Genomic DNA, 14,442 nt, shown 5'->3' with positions numbered 1-14,442 from the left:
TTAAATGGGGGAAAAAGAGCAAAAACCCAGCCTAGGGAGCCTGCCTAAAAGCAAACAAACAGAACCAAAACAAACAAAAGGCAGAGAGGAAATGGGATGCAGTGGATGGTATGTTACACAGTGTACAAGCCAACAAGCAGTATCTGCAGGTCATCCATTCCTCTGAGCCTCAGAAAGGACATAGGTCTTTGGGTTTAATTACAGCAGCCCCTCTCCCCCCAGCCTCTCTTATTTTGTCTCCAAATGCCCAGCAACAACAGCGACAAAAATAGTTTGCAAAGTCTGACAAAAATCTTGATCTCCCAAAGTTTTGCCAAGCCTTGTTTCAAGTGTAAAGTGCTCTGGCTGTTACTCCTCAAATCAGTGCTGACCTTCCGGCTGCTCCGAGGGAGAGGTAGAAATGTTCAGTATGAACAAGCACACTGCCAGCCCTTCAACACGTCTTCCTAGCTGTGCCCCTCTATTGTTATTTTTATTCCTTTTCCTGAATGTGTTGCTTTTGAAGTAAGATTTTCTTTGGTTTTTAATATTTCACACTTAATATTTCCTTTGGGGCTGGAGGGTTGTGGAAAGGGAGCAGCAGGGGAGTGCTGAAGGCAGCCTCTGAAGGGACGTCGTCAGCCTTTTTGGGCAGCCATGCGGCAGGGAGGGCTCGCTCTTGACGTGCAGCGAGCACATGGGGCTCCCATCCTGGCACAGGCATTTGGCATGGAGCAAATTCAGCTCCTTTGGTCATTCTTCATTTTGCAGATGACAGACTAAATTGTCTACAGTGAGGTAATTCTCTTAATAAAGATAATTTCAGCTTTGCTGAGGCGATTGAAAAGAGCTCACAGAAAACGTTTAGCGGTGACTAATTTTTGCAGTTTGTTTCTGGGAGTATTTATTTATTTGCTGAGCATTGGGATGGGAGTTGCAAAGCGGAAAGCTCTGAGATGCAGTGTGTAAATCAGGGAATTAAACAGATATCCTCCCTGCTTTGAATTGCAGCTGATTATCTAGTCTGTTGCTATGCTTGCTCCCCCTACAGCTTTTTTCTTCTTTTCTTTTTCCTTTCTGTTTTTTTCTTTGGGATTTTGCTGACAGAGGAAACTACTGTCAGGCCACCTTGGATTTGATACAGCTGTGCTGGCTCACAGAATCACAGAATGGTGGGGGTTGGAAGGGACCTCTGGAGATGATCTTGTCCAACACCCCCTGCTTGAGCAGGGACACCCAGAGCAGGGGGCACAGGACCGCGTCCAGGCGGGGTGTGAATGTCTCCAGGGAAGGGACCCCACAGCCTCCCTGGGCAGCCTGTGCCCCTGCTCTGGCACCTGCACAGGGAAGGGGTTTGTCCTCATGTTTAGCTGGAACTTCCCGTGTTCCAGCTTGTGCCCTTTGCCCCTTGGTCTGTTGTTGGGCACCACTGAAAGGAATCTAGCCCCATCCTCCTGACACCCACCCTTTAGATATTTATAAGCATTGATGAGGTCCCCCTCAGTCGTCTCTTCTCCAGGCTGAACAAACCCAAGTCTCTCAGCCTTTCCTCACAAGGGAGGTGCTCCAGCTCTCTTCATAGCTCTCCACTGGACTCTCTCCCTGTCTTTCTTGAACTGAGGGCCCCAGAACTGGATGCAGCACTCCAGATGTGGCCTCACTGGGGCAGAGTAGAGGGGGAGGATAACCTCCTTTGACCTTTTAGCTACACTCCCTTTAATGGCTAACGCAGCAATGATATGGGTGGAAAGGACACTTTTGCTGCTGCACCAAGAGGGCCGGCCGGGTTTGTCTGGCAGAGCTGGACATCTAATGAGACACCCTCAGCATAATCCCAGAGCTAATGAAAGGCTGGTATCCTTCCTCAGAGTGCGAAGTCTTTGATGCTAAGGACGCCAGGTATTAGGAGCTCTTGTACAGCATAAGGCAGCACTGCAGCTGTTTCCCAGTTTGCTAACATCTATGCATTTTGGGCTCATTTCTGCCAAGGACACCACTGTTTGTCCTGCAGAGGTGAGAAACTTCATGAAGGCTTCTTGTCAGCTTTCCCCGTGATTGCTTGGTTTTAACTCAGTTCCTTCTCCCTCAGAAGGACACAAGGTGAAGAGAGGAGTATCTCCTGCACTCCTGCAGGAGAAGACATGAAGGACAGGAGACAGGTCTAGAGGCAGGGTCCTGCCTGCCCCCAGCCAAGACTGGAGTTCCTCAGATGTGTATAGAGAAGGGAAGATGTAACTGAAAAGGGAGTGACAAATGCACAACAGTGAGGTCTTCATTGTCATCTGTCAGGCTTGTTCTTTCTTTCCCGTTCTTGGTATCATGGTAGTGTGCAAAGTCCAGACCTGGGCGGTGGTGTGTCCTGCATTGCTCAGACAGATCGGACCGACAGCTCTGCCCCAAAGAGCCTACATCTTGCCTCAGATAGAGGAGCTACATGCAGGCTTGTGTGCAAGGCTTTTTAGATGCAGGACTCCAAAGAGGGAAGAAACTTCTTCAAAAGTATGCAGGCAGCTATGTGACTAATGAACCTAAAGTTTGCTTAACAGCCTGGCATCCCTTACTGTAACAGCCTGCAAATCATTATTGGTATTTTTAGGCCCTTAATGAATCTAACAACCTGGTGGGAGTGCCTAAGTCACTACTGAAAATGGGAATTAGGTTCCTTAGTCACACCAACAAGATTAGTTTTACCTAATCCTCCCAGCTAACAGCCAAGTGTTTAGCTGAAGCAGCTTCTGAGAGTTGTCTGTGTGGCTAGTGGAGAGGGACACATGGCTAAAGGTGATTCTTTTCTCTTCCCAGGATGGGTGCCCAGGGTAGGAGAGACACATTACCTGCTAGAGGCTTGTCTCTGCCCTTTGACTGCAAAGGAGCCTTGAAGACTTCAGTCAACTCTAAGTTGGGTGGCTAGTGTAAGGCATGCAGCTTGTAGGTGGATAAAGTTAGATAAAATGAATCTTCCACATAGACACTTCTACAAGTTTTACCCTGCGTTTTAAAATAGTTTTGTATAAATAACACTGGGTAATGACACAACCCAGGTCTGCAAGGCATTAGCGCGCTCTGGCATGCTGTACATTTCACACTGAATGCTGTTAGCAGCAGAGAAAAGGCCAAGACAGACCTTCAGATCTAAGCACTCTCAAGTTTTGGAAAAATCTGGATCTGGAGGAGGATCTGAAGTTTCCTTCTGGCCTCTATCTTTACAAGGAGCCAAATCACTCTGTCCAGTGTTGCTGAGCCTTTCAATAGTTCCCTAACTATTTCATTTCAGCTGCTGCAGCCCTGGGTCTACCTTGGCTCCGGACAAGCTCCAGATGAATCGTTCTGATCTTTCACTGCTCTGTGAGTATGCAACACACAGCAGTTGTGCAGGGCTTTCCTAGACCTTAGCTTCTGTAGGCTGTGTTGAGCCTTGGATTAAACAGAGATTGGATTAACAGAGAACTATGTGGCTTTCAGGTATAGACCTGGATTATGTTTACAAAATAGATGTGGGGCAAAATGTCCATACAAAGATATAAGGTGGCAGAATGGCTCCAGCAGTGGTAGCATCTGCTCTGGGAGACGCTGCATGTAGTGAACGGCCATCTGATATACTGCTGTATTGCTATGGCTTCAGCAGCCACCACCCTTCAGCTGAGTGATGGTAACTGCGTGTTCCACCTCACGCACAAGTAAAACACCTATATTTAAGCTGCTGTCATGAATTCATTTTACTTCGCAGGCAGGGAGCACTAAGAGTGTGTGATCACCATCAGTGCTTGGCTGCAGGGCAGTGTCTTCTGAGACTGCTCCTGCTGAGCCAGCAGAGCTCACCCTAACCATGCCCTTGGAGGATCCAAGTGCTGCCCACTTTATCCCCAACTGTTAGTATGCACCGTGAACCCGGGGGACAATGCACGGAAGTTTTCACCTGGAAACCCACATGCCAGACATGGTAAGTGGTATCTCTCACGCAGGTTTTCCTGCTGGTTCCTCCACGCTTTCCATGGGCTCAGTTTTGCAACACCCCAAAAATCTTTCTCTCCCCTTTCGTCCTGGTGTTACTTGAGCTTTTCGGTTTGCTTCACTGCTGCACAGGGCCTTGCCCTGCACACCATGAGAGACTCTGCACAAGCCCTGAGCATTGCTTGTGGCCGAGCTATCCCATGCGGCGAGAACGACGCAGAAGTGTAGGTGTTTTTGCACTTTGTATTGGTATCAGTAAATCCTGGCTGGGGAATCTCATATTTTTTCCAAGTACTACAGGCTGACAGGAGGTGGGGAAGGCCTGGAGGGAAGGAAAAAATGTATGTGCCCCCTTGTGAAAGGTCTGCAAGGATTGGGGCGGGGATAGCTGGGGAAGGCGAGTGGCTGTGATACAGCTGGAATCTGCCCAGGTGAGGAGACAGGACAGGTTTGCTGATTTATTGGGGTCTGAGCACAAGGTTTGCAAAACTGGTGCTGTGCCATAGGCAAGAAACCTTGCAGCCCTGGGCTGCTGCACTGGCAGATGTGTCAGGTAACACCTACACACACAAATGCATGCTCACACACACACACACGCATACACCCTTCAGCAAGGCTGTGCTGCTCATTTGAGCTCTAGTGCAGGACCACAGAGGATTTCCCTTTTTAGAGTCGTGGGGTAAAGGGCTTTATGGCATAACATAACTGCCCCAGGAGGCAGAAGAGATAATATAAGAGTGAATTTGCCATCTGTCCCTGGAGTTATGAAACACAACCATTACTGTGTCTGTAACTTTAGACAGCTCAAATTACAATGTGCTTCCACATGCTTTAAATCTAGGGCTGGTTCTGTGTTCCTCTGTGTATAACCAGGGTTGAATCCTTCTCCTTGCTGTTTTCCTTTAATTTAATATTCCTTGCAATAAGACTGTTCCTCTTAATGTGCCTAATGTAAAACACGCTCGTTTGCTGACTGTGGCAGGAGTCTCTGGCTCAGGCTACCCTGCACGTCGCCATGGAGTCTGATGCTGGGGAGGGTAATGACTCTGGGAAGTTTGACACTGAAACAACATATTGGGAGTATTTACTGGGCAGGGTAAGGGAGATGAATTTTTTTGTTGTAAATGATTAGATCTGGGCTGGCTCAAAATGCAGAATAATTCTTGCTATTTGACTAGATGCTGAAGGATGCTGATTTTTAGGAAACAAAAGTGGATCCTTTCCTAGATGGCTACATTTGCAGACCATATTTATGTTCCCTTTGAATAAAGTCAAAGCCAGTCTTCACTGTGCTGAAAGCCCAGGCCACTGACTCTCCCAAACACAGGCTCACAACCCCAGGCAGGGTTTGTAGGATGTACATGTAAGCACAACAGGACCGGGGCTCACCGTGGAAGTGGGTTGCAAGCTGGAGGCCAGCTCTCCAGGGCAGATGTTGGCCCTGGGAAGGGCAAGCAGTGTTTCCAGACAGGGTGGAATGAACTCATCTGTCATTGTCATTTTTAAATTGTTTTCCGTGTTGTACTGCTGATGTTTTAATAGGGCATGATCCGAAACATGCCTCTCTGTTGTGGGTGGCATGTGTCGCTGGTCCCCAACTGTCTCCGCACAGACCGATGGGGGGGGGCGGTCTGGGGACAGGCTGCCTTGTAAGGACATGTCAGAAATCTCCACCCTTGACTAGTGCTGAGCAGAAGAAATGTCCCGTTCCTGATGGGCAATGAATTTTGATGAAGGGACACGTCCCCTTAGGCTGTGGTTTCACAACTCTATTAACACTCTCTTAAAGACTGTCTTTCCAGCTGCTCAGTTCTGCCTTTTTTTGTCATGCTAGTGGATTGTGGAGATCATCCAGGTAACAAAATCCCTTCTTTTTTTTTTTTTTTTCTCTCCTGAATGAAGCTTTCCCTTCTAACCACATCCATTCCCTGAGCAAAGCTGCATGACCAGATGCCCTGCAGTGGGCAGAGCTGGTGGACAGGGGATGGGGGACTCAGCCCTGCCACCACATGTGAGACCACAGCTTCACCATCCTTCTTTCCTTCCTATTTGTAGCAGAGATGGGTGATTGTCAGCCATCTCTGTAAAGAGCTCCTAGGTCTCCAGGGCTCAGATTTGCAATCAGCTTGTGCCCGGTGGAGCTGGATGCAGCCAAGGTCTGGATAGCAAAAGGTTGCACAGCTGCATGGACACCTGCAGTATGAGTTCTGCGTGTGGGATTGCAGCCCTGCAGCATCCCACAGAAACAAAGGTGAGTTTAAGAGTCACACAAGACTTTCAGTTAACATGGGACCTTTTTACTTCCCTTTGTTTTTAGACCTCTGAGGTAGATTTGGTTCAGGTTTTCCGATTGTCTTTCCAACAATGTGCTTATTTTAACAACGCATGTAACTCCAGGATTCAGAGGTTTAAGATATGCACTGAATCCCTCTCCCTGCCAAAACCGGGTCTGACAAGGCAAGACAGCGACTGGCAAGGACACAAGCAGAAATTCCCAGCCTCAGAGATGCTGCCGAGGCTGATTCGCTTTCCAGCCAGGGCAGGAGACAGTAAGAGAGCATTTGCCCAGCGGGGCCCCATCTTTACACTTTATCAGAGTGGCTGCCATCAGCCAAAACACACGCAGGGATTTCCAGGGACTAATCATAACGCTTCATAATCCCCTCAGCTCTGCAGCCAGCACGATGTGTGCCACCACTGGGATGGGACGCGCAGCGGGTGTGTTTGTGTGTGTCCCAGCCCCGGCAGGCAGCTGACTTCAAAGAGCCCACGAAGCTTATGCAGGTCAGCAAAGGAGCCAACGTGCTGCTATCCCAGCATGCTGCTATCCCAGCACGCTCTTATTAGGGGAACTGATACCCTGTTAATTATATCCTCATCTTGCCAGCCTGCCTTTGCTCCTGCGCTCTTCCCCTCCTGCCTGCCAGGCATTTCCAAGACTCAGTCCTTCACTTCTTGCTCATCAAGTCTTCACCTTCTTGTTAACTGCCTGACAGTTTGTCTCTTTGCTCCCTATCTCCTTGTCCTTTTCCTGTCTGTCTGTCTCTGGTGGCCTTGGCAGTTTCCTTTCCTGTCTGGGAGGCACCCATCGGGTACCAGAGCAGTGTTGCGTCCAAGCACCCTGCCCTGCGTGCAGACCCAGCATGTGGCAAGCGACCACTCTCTCCTGCTTAATCCCACTTTGCTCCTACTCCTGAAGGTTGCAATTGAAGAAAGATTTGCCAGAGAAGCCTTTATTTTGCTCAGATTGTATAACTGCTTGGCAGGGGGCAGGAGAGAAGTTTTTGAGCACATAAGCTCTTCTTTAGGTCTGAAACAGAAACACTGATCTCTCAGTTGCGTAGCCGGCTGGGGTGGCTGCTGGATTTCACTTCACGTGATGGGAAAAGGCTGGGGCTGTGAGCTGCATGGGGAGCGGCTCCTGGGGAGCAATCACACCCCGACATGGTCTTCCACCTGCACAGCTGGGAATGGCAGAGCGAGTGTCCCCATGTCCCTTTTCTCCAGAGGCAGCTGCAAGCCTGAGAGCACCCAGCACTCTCCGAGCAAGCAGAAGAAATACCAACACAGATGCACAGGGACGGATGTGCTCCGATGGGAAGATCCTCCTGACCTGAGATGTTTGAGGCTTGTCAGTAGAGCCCTAAAAGCTGTGCTGCTGGCATTGGTGAGTTGCTGGATGGTGCTCCAGCCACAGGGGTCTAAATGTCCCCAAAATGTGCTCTTATCTGGTGCAGCAGGAGTAAAGAGAAAGCGAGCTGCTATCATGCTGATCCCTGCTGGGACAACTCCCCTTGTTTTTTGCTTTGATATTCTCTTGCTGGAACAGCCCTGGCTTCTCTGGCCCTGCTTTTCGCACAGCCTGGCTGGGACTTAAGCTCCATGTTTCCCAGAAAGGGTTGGAGAATCTTATCAATCTGCTATTATTATTTTCTTTTTCCTTCTCCTTTGAATTCCAGTTGGCTGCTGACTGTGAAAACACAACAGGAGGCTCAAATCAGTCAGCCCTTGGTGTATTCAAATCGGCACCAGTTTGTTTGTTTTGGGGCTAAAGCCAGAGTGAGAAAGCCGGGGCTTTGAGATGCTATTGGGATCACCTGGGAAAATACACACACCTTTCATCTCGCCTCTGTCCCCCGTGGTCAGGAGGGCTCTCTGCCCTCAGCTGGGCTCCCAGCCCCCTTCTCCTTTTTATCAGCGGTGGATCCCTTGCTGTGCCTGAGGACAGGCACTTAGCGGTGGCCATATGACTTGGGGTGAAAGTCCCGAGGGAACAAATGTTTCTCTTTCAAGGAGTGTGTGGGAGCATTGGACAAGGTATCAAATACCTTTCAGGCTTTCAAAAATCAATGCTGGAAGCTGCTTCTCTGATCGCAGCAGTGAGCTGCTAGTAACACCTAACCCCTGGCAATGCTCCAAAAGAGGGACTTGACTGCAGTAATGCAGGATGTTATTTTTATTTTTTTTTTTCCTGCAGAAATAACATGTCCACAGACACAGAGGTACTGGGCGGAGCTTCTTGAGCAATTCTTTTTTTAGGCTTGTGAAAATTTTCATGCTTCTTTCTGAGCCCATAAAAACAGTGATTCTCTCCCCCTTGTAAGAATGGAGGACCAAACTCCCTACATTGGAAATAGCTCCCCTGTCCCTGCACACCATCCCTAGTGTCACCCTTGTTTGATTTTTCTTCCACAGCCCAGGTCCCTCACTAGAAGATGATGGAAAAAATTATTTGCATGAAGCTTATGGAATTGCATCAGCCATTTCTCTGCTCAGTGCTGTCTTTTCTGCATACAGCAATGAAGATTTCTTGCTACCCCAAGCCCTCAGCTTTTCCAGATTCCTTCTTCTTCTTTCACCAAACCTTCTTTCTCTTTTTCCTTTGTTTCATTCAGGACTGTATCAGTTTTCAGGACACAGATCTGCTCCAGACCAGGAATTTGCCCTTGCTGGATCCTTTTAGCCTGCATACACCACTGAGTGATTGATACGAGTTCAGCCCAGCAGCCCTGGATTTGAAAAAGGTTTCAGCTGGGGAGCAGCATCCCAGATTCTCCCTCTACACATTTGTCAAATTGGGGAATGAAACGGCCCCTCTGAAGAGGGCACTGAATGTTTATACAAACCTCGCTGCCCAGCTGCAAGCCCGGCTCTTTCATCTGCAGCTCCAGCGTTGCAGCCTGGAAGGTGGGACCCCAGAGGGAGCTGGCAGCTCCCGGCGGCGATGCTCTGACAGTGCCGTCAGCTCTGGGTGGCTCCTCACCTTCAAATGCACCGAACGGGGGTCTGGAGCTGACTGTGGATTTTGAACATCGCAGAAGTGAGGGGGCTTGTCAGCAGGTTCCAGTCTGATTTTCCTGTTAAGGAGACTGGTCCACGAGTTCTGTTTTTCCCACTTAGCCAAAAATCTAGTTATTAGTAATTTGTTTTCTTCCCACTTTTTTCATCATCTCTGACACTGATCTCTACAGGCCTTAATAAGAATTTGACATTGACCAGTCAAAATGCCTGGTACAAGTGTCTCACCTTGTTTCACATATGATCGAGACTAAAATGTGTATAATCTATGTTTGCCAGTCGCTCTGGAATTGGGATTTCTTTGCTTTGCTTACTATGTTCCTTCTGTATTATGTCTAGTGGAAGTGCTTGCAAAAAGCATTGCCTAGACAGATTTTGCTGCGTGAGTCACTTGTGGTTTAAGGACTGTTATTTACTCTGCAGCAGATAGCACCGCTGCCAGCACTTCTCACCTGGCTGTGGAACAACTGATGGGTGCTGACGGTCTGGGCTCGCTACAGAAACATGGAGCTGTAGGTTAACCCAGCAGGTCTGGATGGGAAGGCGCAGGATTTGGCCATGGTGTTTAGCAGGTACCCATAAAGCAGGACAGCTTTTGGCTGGAGACCTGTTTGGTTTCAAAAAACTTGTCTGGGGAAGAAGGCTAAGACAACAGATATGCTGAAAGAAGCAGCCTTAGAGATTGGAGTCATCTTTGTCTGGTGGAAAACTAACACTAATTTGGCCCAGATGGGTCATCACCTTGGCAGAGGTGTTCAGACCTCTTGTAGGGGCCCATAGAGCCCCGGTGGCAGTGGAAGTGGTCCCTTGTGCCTGATCCAGGTGCTGACACTGTAGGGTTGCAGATAGAAGCCAAGCTTCATTAATTAGAAAATTAAGAACCAGTAAAGCTCTTTTATGGACCCAGGTGGTTGTGAGAGCACCCCCAGAGAGGGGCTGGGGTGCCCATGGGCTCCCCCTCCCAGCAGCTCCCTCCCTTTCCCCGCTGTGACACTGCAACTCCCATCCCAGCTGCTCTGGCTGGGAGTGTTGGATGGGATCCTGCTCAGAGCCCGCTGCTTTTTTAGTCAGGTGAAGCTGCAGAGGAAATCCAGCGATCTTGAATTTCCTCACTGTGCTCAGGGATGCTTTTTCCTTCCCCACGGCCCTTAGCCCAAATCGGTGCTTGAAGTGCTCATTTTGGGGAAGCACAGGGCGTAAAGCATACAAGCAACTGTCTGCAGCTGCAGGGAAGGTCATAAAAATGGGGATGACACCCTTTCCACATGGCAGCCTGCTTCCTCCCTCCACTGGCTGCAGAGACTTCTGAGGAGGCTCTAAAGACAATTGTGTATTCCTGGGAAAGTGAAGGCATGTTAAATGAATACCACAGCTCAAAAGCAAGGCTGGTGCTTGCTGGTGGAGCAGCCGGTGGAGCAGGGTTGGGAAGCAGCAGTCATGTCATGTGCTTCTGTAGGACTGGCTGAGTGGGGCCGAGGTGAGCTGGCAGAAGCAGGATGTTTGCTTGGACATGAACCTCTGCAGAAGACCTCAGAGTGCTGATCTGATCACGCTCTGGCTGTACAAGGTCATGAATGTACCCACATCTAACTCATACCATTGCTATAAAAGCTCAACATTTTAAAAGTATTGAGCTGTCCATTTTAGCTTCCTTTTATTTTGCCTTCATTGGGTTTTCAGGTTTTGGTTCCCAAATTTATAGGTACAGAGCAAGCCAAGGTACAAAGAAGAATGATTTCAAGACAAAAGACCAAGAAAGTGGATTAAATTTTGGCACTGTTTCATTGCTCTGTAATGCAACAAACACTGTCTTTTAAACATTTGTTTTCAGCCACAACAATAAACACCTTGCTCAGGGGGTGATGATCAATTTGGAGCTGATCTAATATCTCTCCATCTTACCCACTATCATCACAGCCGTTGTAGCAGAAGTGAAATGCCTCCCAAGGACTCTCAGGGCATGGCAAGGCTGCCATCCCCAGGAAAGGGTGAGGAACTGGGCATGGACAGGGATGCTTGCCCCAGATCACCAAATAAATGCATGAACAAATCTGACAAGAGCTTTCACTTGGGGAGCAGAAACCCTGCACTTGCAGCATAACCCAGCGCCGCCCAGCTGGGGAAATGGGCTGTCAGGAGAAAATGGCCCAGGGTTTCTGCTCACATCAAGCCTTTGTGGTGGATTATTTTTCTGTGCAGGAGAGATGATCAACTGTGACCTTTTTGGGAGCAAGGACTTGTCAGGAGCTTCAGACTCTAAGGTGGGAGTGTGGCCCAGAGCGCTGGGCTGTCTTTGAGAGCTGCAACATGCATCCTGTAGCAAAGCTTAAAATGCCTTTTCAGCATCACCTGCAGCTTCTTCTATCAGATTTGGCTTCTCCTCTGAGAGACAGTCTCTGAACCACACCAAGGGACCATGGTTAGGTAGTGGTAACTACATGGCTGTGTTAAATCTGCATTTCTTATAATGGGGTTTGTTCTGCCAGCAGTTCACCCCCGAATTAAAACTAGGCAAAGCTTTCTCTGCACCATAACTACACATGACTGGTGGCCTCTGTTCAACATTTTTTCTGCTGCTGGTGGGGCAATGGGGCATGTGGCTGATACAAGAAATGCTGCCTTTGGACGATATTTTGGTGTAGGGTTGTAGGAAGGATTTCACAGCAAATGCCTTATTTTGCAGCCATCTAGCTGCATGTTTTTGCCTTTCCTGGTAATTACGAGCTCCCTGTGTCTTCATATCTGTTTCAGTGGCTTTTAAAGCACTCCTGCCGCCTTCTTCAGTTAATGGCAGAGTGGTGTTGTCTTAGACACAGACAATTCTGGAGGAAGAGCCCATTTTTGTGCCAAGAAGCCCTGCCTCCACATAACATCTCAAAGGCACACAGTGGCCAGCAGCCTAAACACCATTACACAGGCATTACCATCCTTTGTGCCACCGGAGGGCTTTGCAGGGGGCTTATCCCAGCCACTCTGCCTGGTGTGCAATTGACCCCACTAATGCAGGGCAAGCTTAAGTGTTTCAAAGCCTGCCTCAAGTCCTTGAAGAGCTCTCTGAATTCCTGTCCTGTCTGCAGGGTGCTGCTGGCTCCCCAGGCAATGCCATGGGCCTCCCCATGCAGCCTTTTATTTTCCCAAGCCCCACTGCCAGCATCCTAACCATGCCCTATGCAGGTGAGTTTGCTGATGGTGAGCTTGCTTGGGGGGGAAAGCCCTTCAGGATAAGGCTTATGCTTTCCACCAGCCTGTTCTGGAAATCAGTACGAAGCAAAAATGACAGCAGGATGATCCAGCTGGTCTTTCATGCCTAACGAGAGGCTCCTAATGAGAGCCTCCTCCTTCTGCCATGGAGCTGTGCCATTGTCCCTCTCTATATTGTTGTAGTAGAGCAAAGGAGGAGCCGGGGAAGGATCATTTAGCACGTGAAAGGCACCTCTTGTATGGGGCTACATGCATGGCACAGTTCAGCTGGGGTGAGCAACCAGCTCCTGCCAAGCCATGATGTATGAGGCAGAAAGGTCAAAAGTTCTCCTTTACACTCAGCAAGAAAGGAGAAGGCAGGCAATGGTCACTTAATTTGTGGGTTTTTCCCTCTACTTGTCAAGAGGAGTTTGGGCTGTGGTGATGGATGAGTCATCAATTTAAGTCAGACACTTGGTCTTTTGTCTCTGTTCCTAAAGGGCCCAATTCAAGCCCCGGCCAAGGCGATGGGAGTCCATCCACCGATGCCAGTGGGTCCTCAGCTGGGACTATGGAGGCTGTGGAGTGGCTGGGTTGAACAGCCTACCTTTCTTCATGCTCAGTGTTGTGCCTCTTGGCTCCCCACTTGCTGCCCTTATCGGGTAGGACATTTCCAGAGCTGAGTCTTGCTAACACCTACTACTGATTCCTTATATTTCTTTCTCTGGCCTCTCTCCACACAGCTGCTTTGATGTGCAGCAGGAGCAAGCAGCAAGCCATGTAGTGCAGCAGCTCCTTGCTCATGCCTTCCTGCTTATCTGACCATATATACTGTTAATATTTCCTCTAAAGCACTCAGCTCCCATGATAACACTGCTTTATCAACAGAAAGCCTTTAAATATTTTGCTGGGGAAAGGAACATTTCTGCAGCTTTATTGCAGAATATATGGCACCTAATGGTTAGATCCTGCAGGGCCTGCTCTGCAATGAGCTCACGGAGTCCTACACAAGCACAGGCTGTCTTGCACCCCCCTTCATTGGGAAGTATTTTCCCATGTTATTCATTGCACACAATAGTGTAGGAAGACCAAATCAGATCTATGGGAATGAAGACTCAGTTTGAACATGAAGGCTGTTCTGACAGCAAGGGGTGGCTCAGCCTGTCTGCTCATGCCTGGCTGAGGGTCCTTTCTTTTAGGTGCTTATAACATCTTCTTTCCATGTGGGATTGAGACCTCAGTGTGTGCACCAGATGCTTCCTCCTCCCATATCCCAGTGCCCAGGTGTGCAGGCTGGAGAGACACTGAAACCATAGATGTGTGGAGATCATCACCTCCACAGCCTGGACTTACCTTTGCTAGAGGCCTGGGCCAGACGAACTCTGCGTTTCGCACAGAGGAAAGAAGAGATAACATGCACTTTCTCCTTTGTTCCCCTGTGTCAGCCCCAGCTGGGGTGAACATGCTTCCAGCCATATAACATGGGCATGGTCAAATGGTTCCCTTCTTGAAAGGGTATAATTAGGAAACTGAACATATTTTCCACCATCACTGGTCTTGGTTCACCTGAATAAATACAATTCCCTTTAATATAGATGCACAAGCTGTTTCCTTTATGTCCTGCAGGCTGTGTGAATATTGCTTCTCAGTCTGGATGGAGAGGTTGGGTACTATGGAATTCTTTCACAGAACTGGCTGGAAAATCTTCATTGTCTGGTCAGAGTCTGCAGACAGTGTCACATTCCTGAGTGCTCACAGACTGAATGGTTTGTATTGGCCTGGGATGAACAGACGGTAATCTTGTCTCTGCTACATGTCTCCTTCGAGAGTTACTGTACTCTCTGCTCTTTGCTAGCCCTCATCAGGACCTGGCAGAAAACACTATGAAAAACTGTTTCTTATGGGAGTGGAACAGAAGCTGATTTTGTGTTTTTCAATCAGCCTATTTTCTTACAGTGACAGTCATGGGGAGGACACAGTTGTGATTTCCATTGCATGGATAGCTTGGCATTTTGATTTGGAGTGAGTGAAAGC

At 48.7% G+C, this 14,442-nt stretch overlaps 1 long non-coding RNA gene across 1 annotated transcript; it reads left to right on the top strand.

Moving 5' to 3' along the window:
* Positions 1 to 3,210: 3,210 nt before the first annotated feature.
* LOC135315062 (uncharacterized) lies at positions 3,211 to 11,633 on the top strand. The gene is made up of 4 exons (XR_010374512.1): positions 3,211 to 3,324; positions 3,707 to 3,919; positions 7,438 to 7,597; positions 8,826 to 11,633. It is a non-coding gene; the product is annotated as an uncharacterized LOC135315062 (long non-coding RNA).
* The last annotated feature ends 2,809 nt before the right edge of the window (positions 11,634 to 14,442 follow it).

This window comes from Phalacrocorax carbo, chromosome 9 (genome assembly GCF_963921805.1).
Source record: "Phalacrocorax carbo chromosome 9, bPhaCar2.1, whole genome shotgun sequence".
NCBI lineage: Eukaryota > Metazoa > Chordata > Aves > Suliformes > Phalacrocoracidae > Phalacrocorax > Phalacrocorax carbo.
This window is presented reverse-complemented; position numbering and strand designations above follow the sequence as displayed.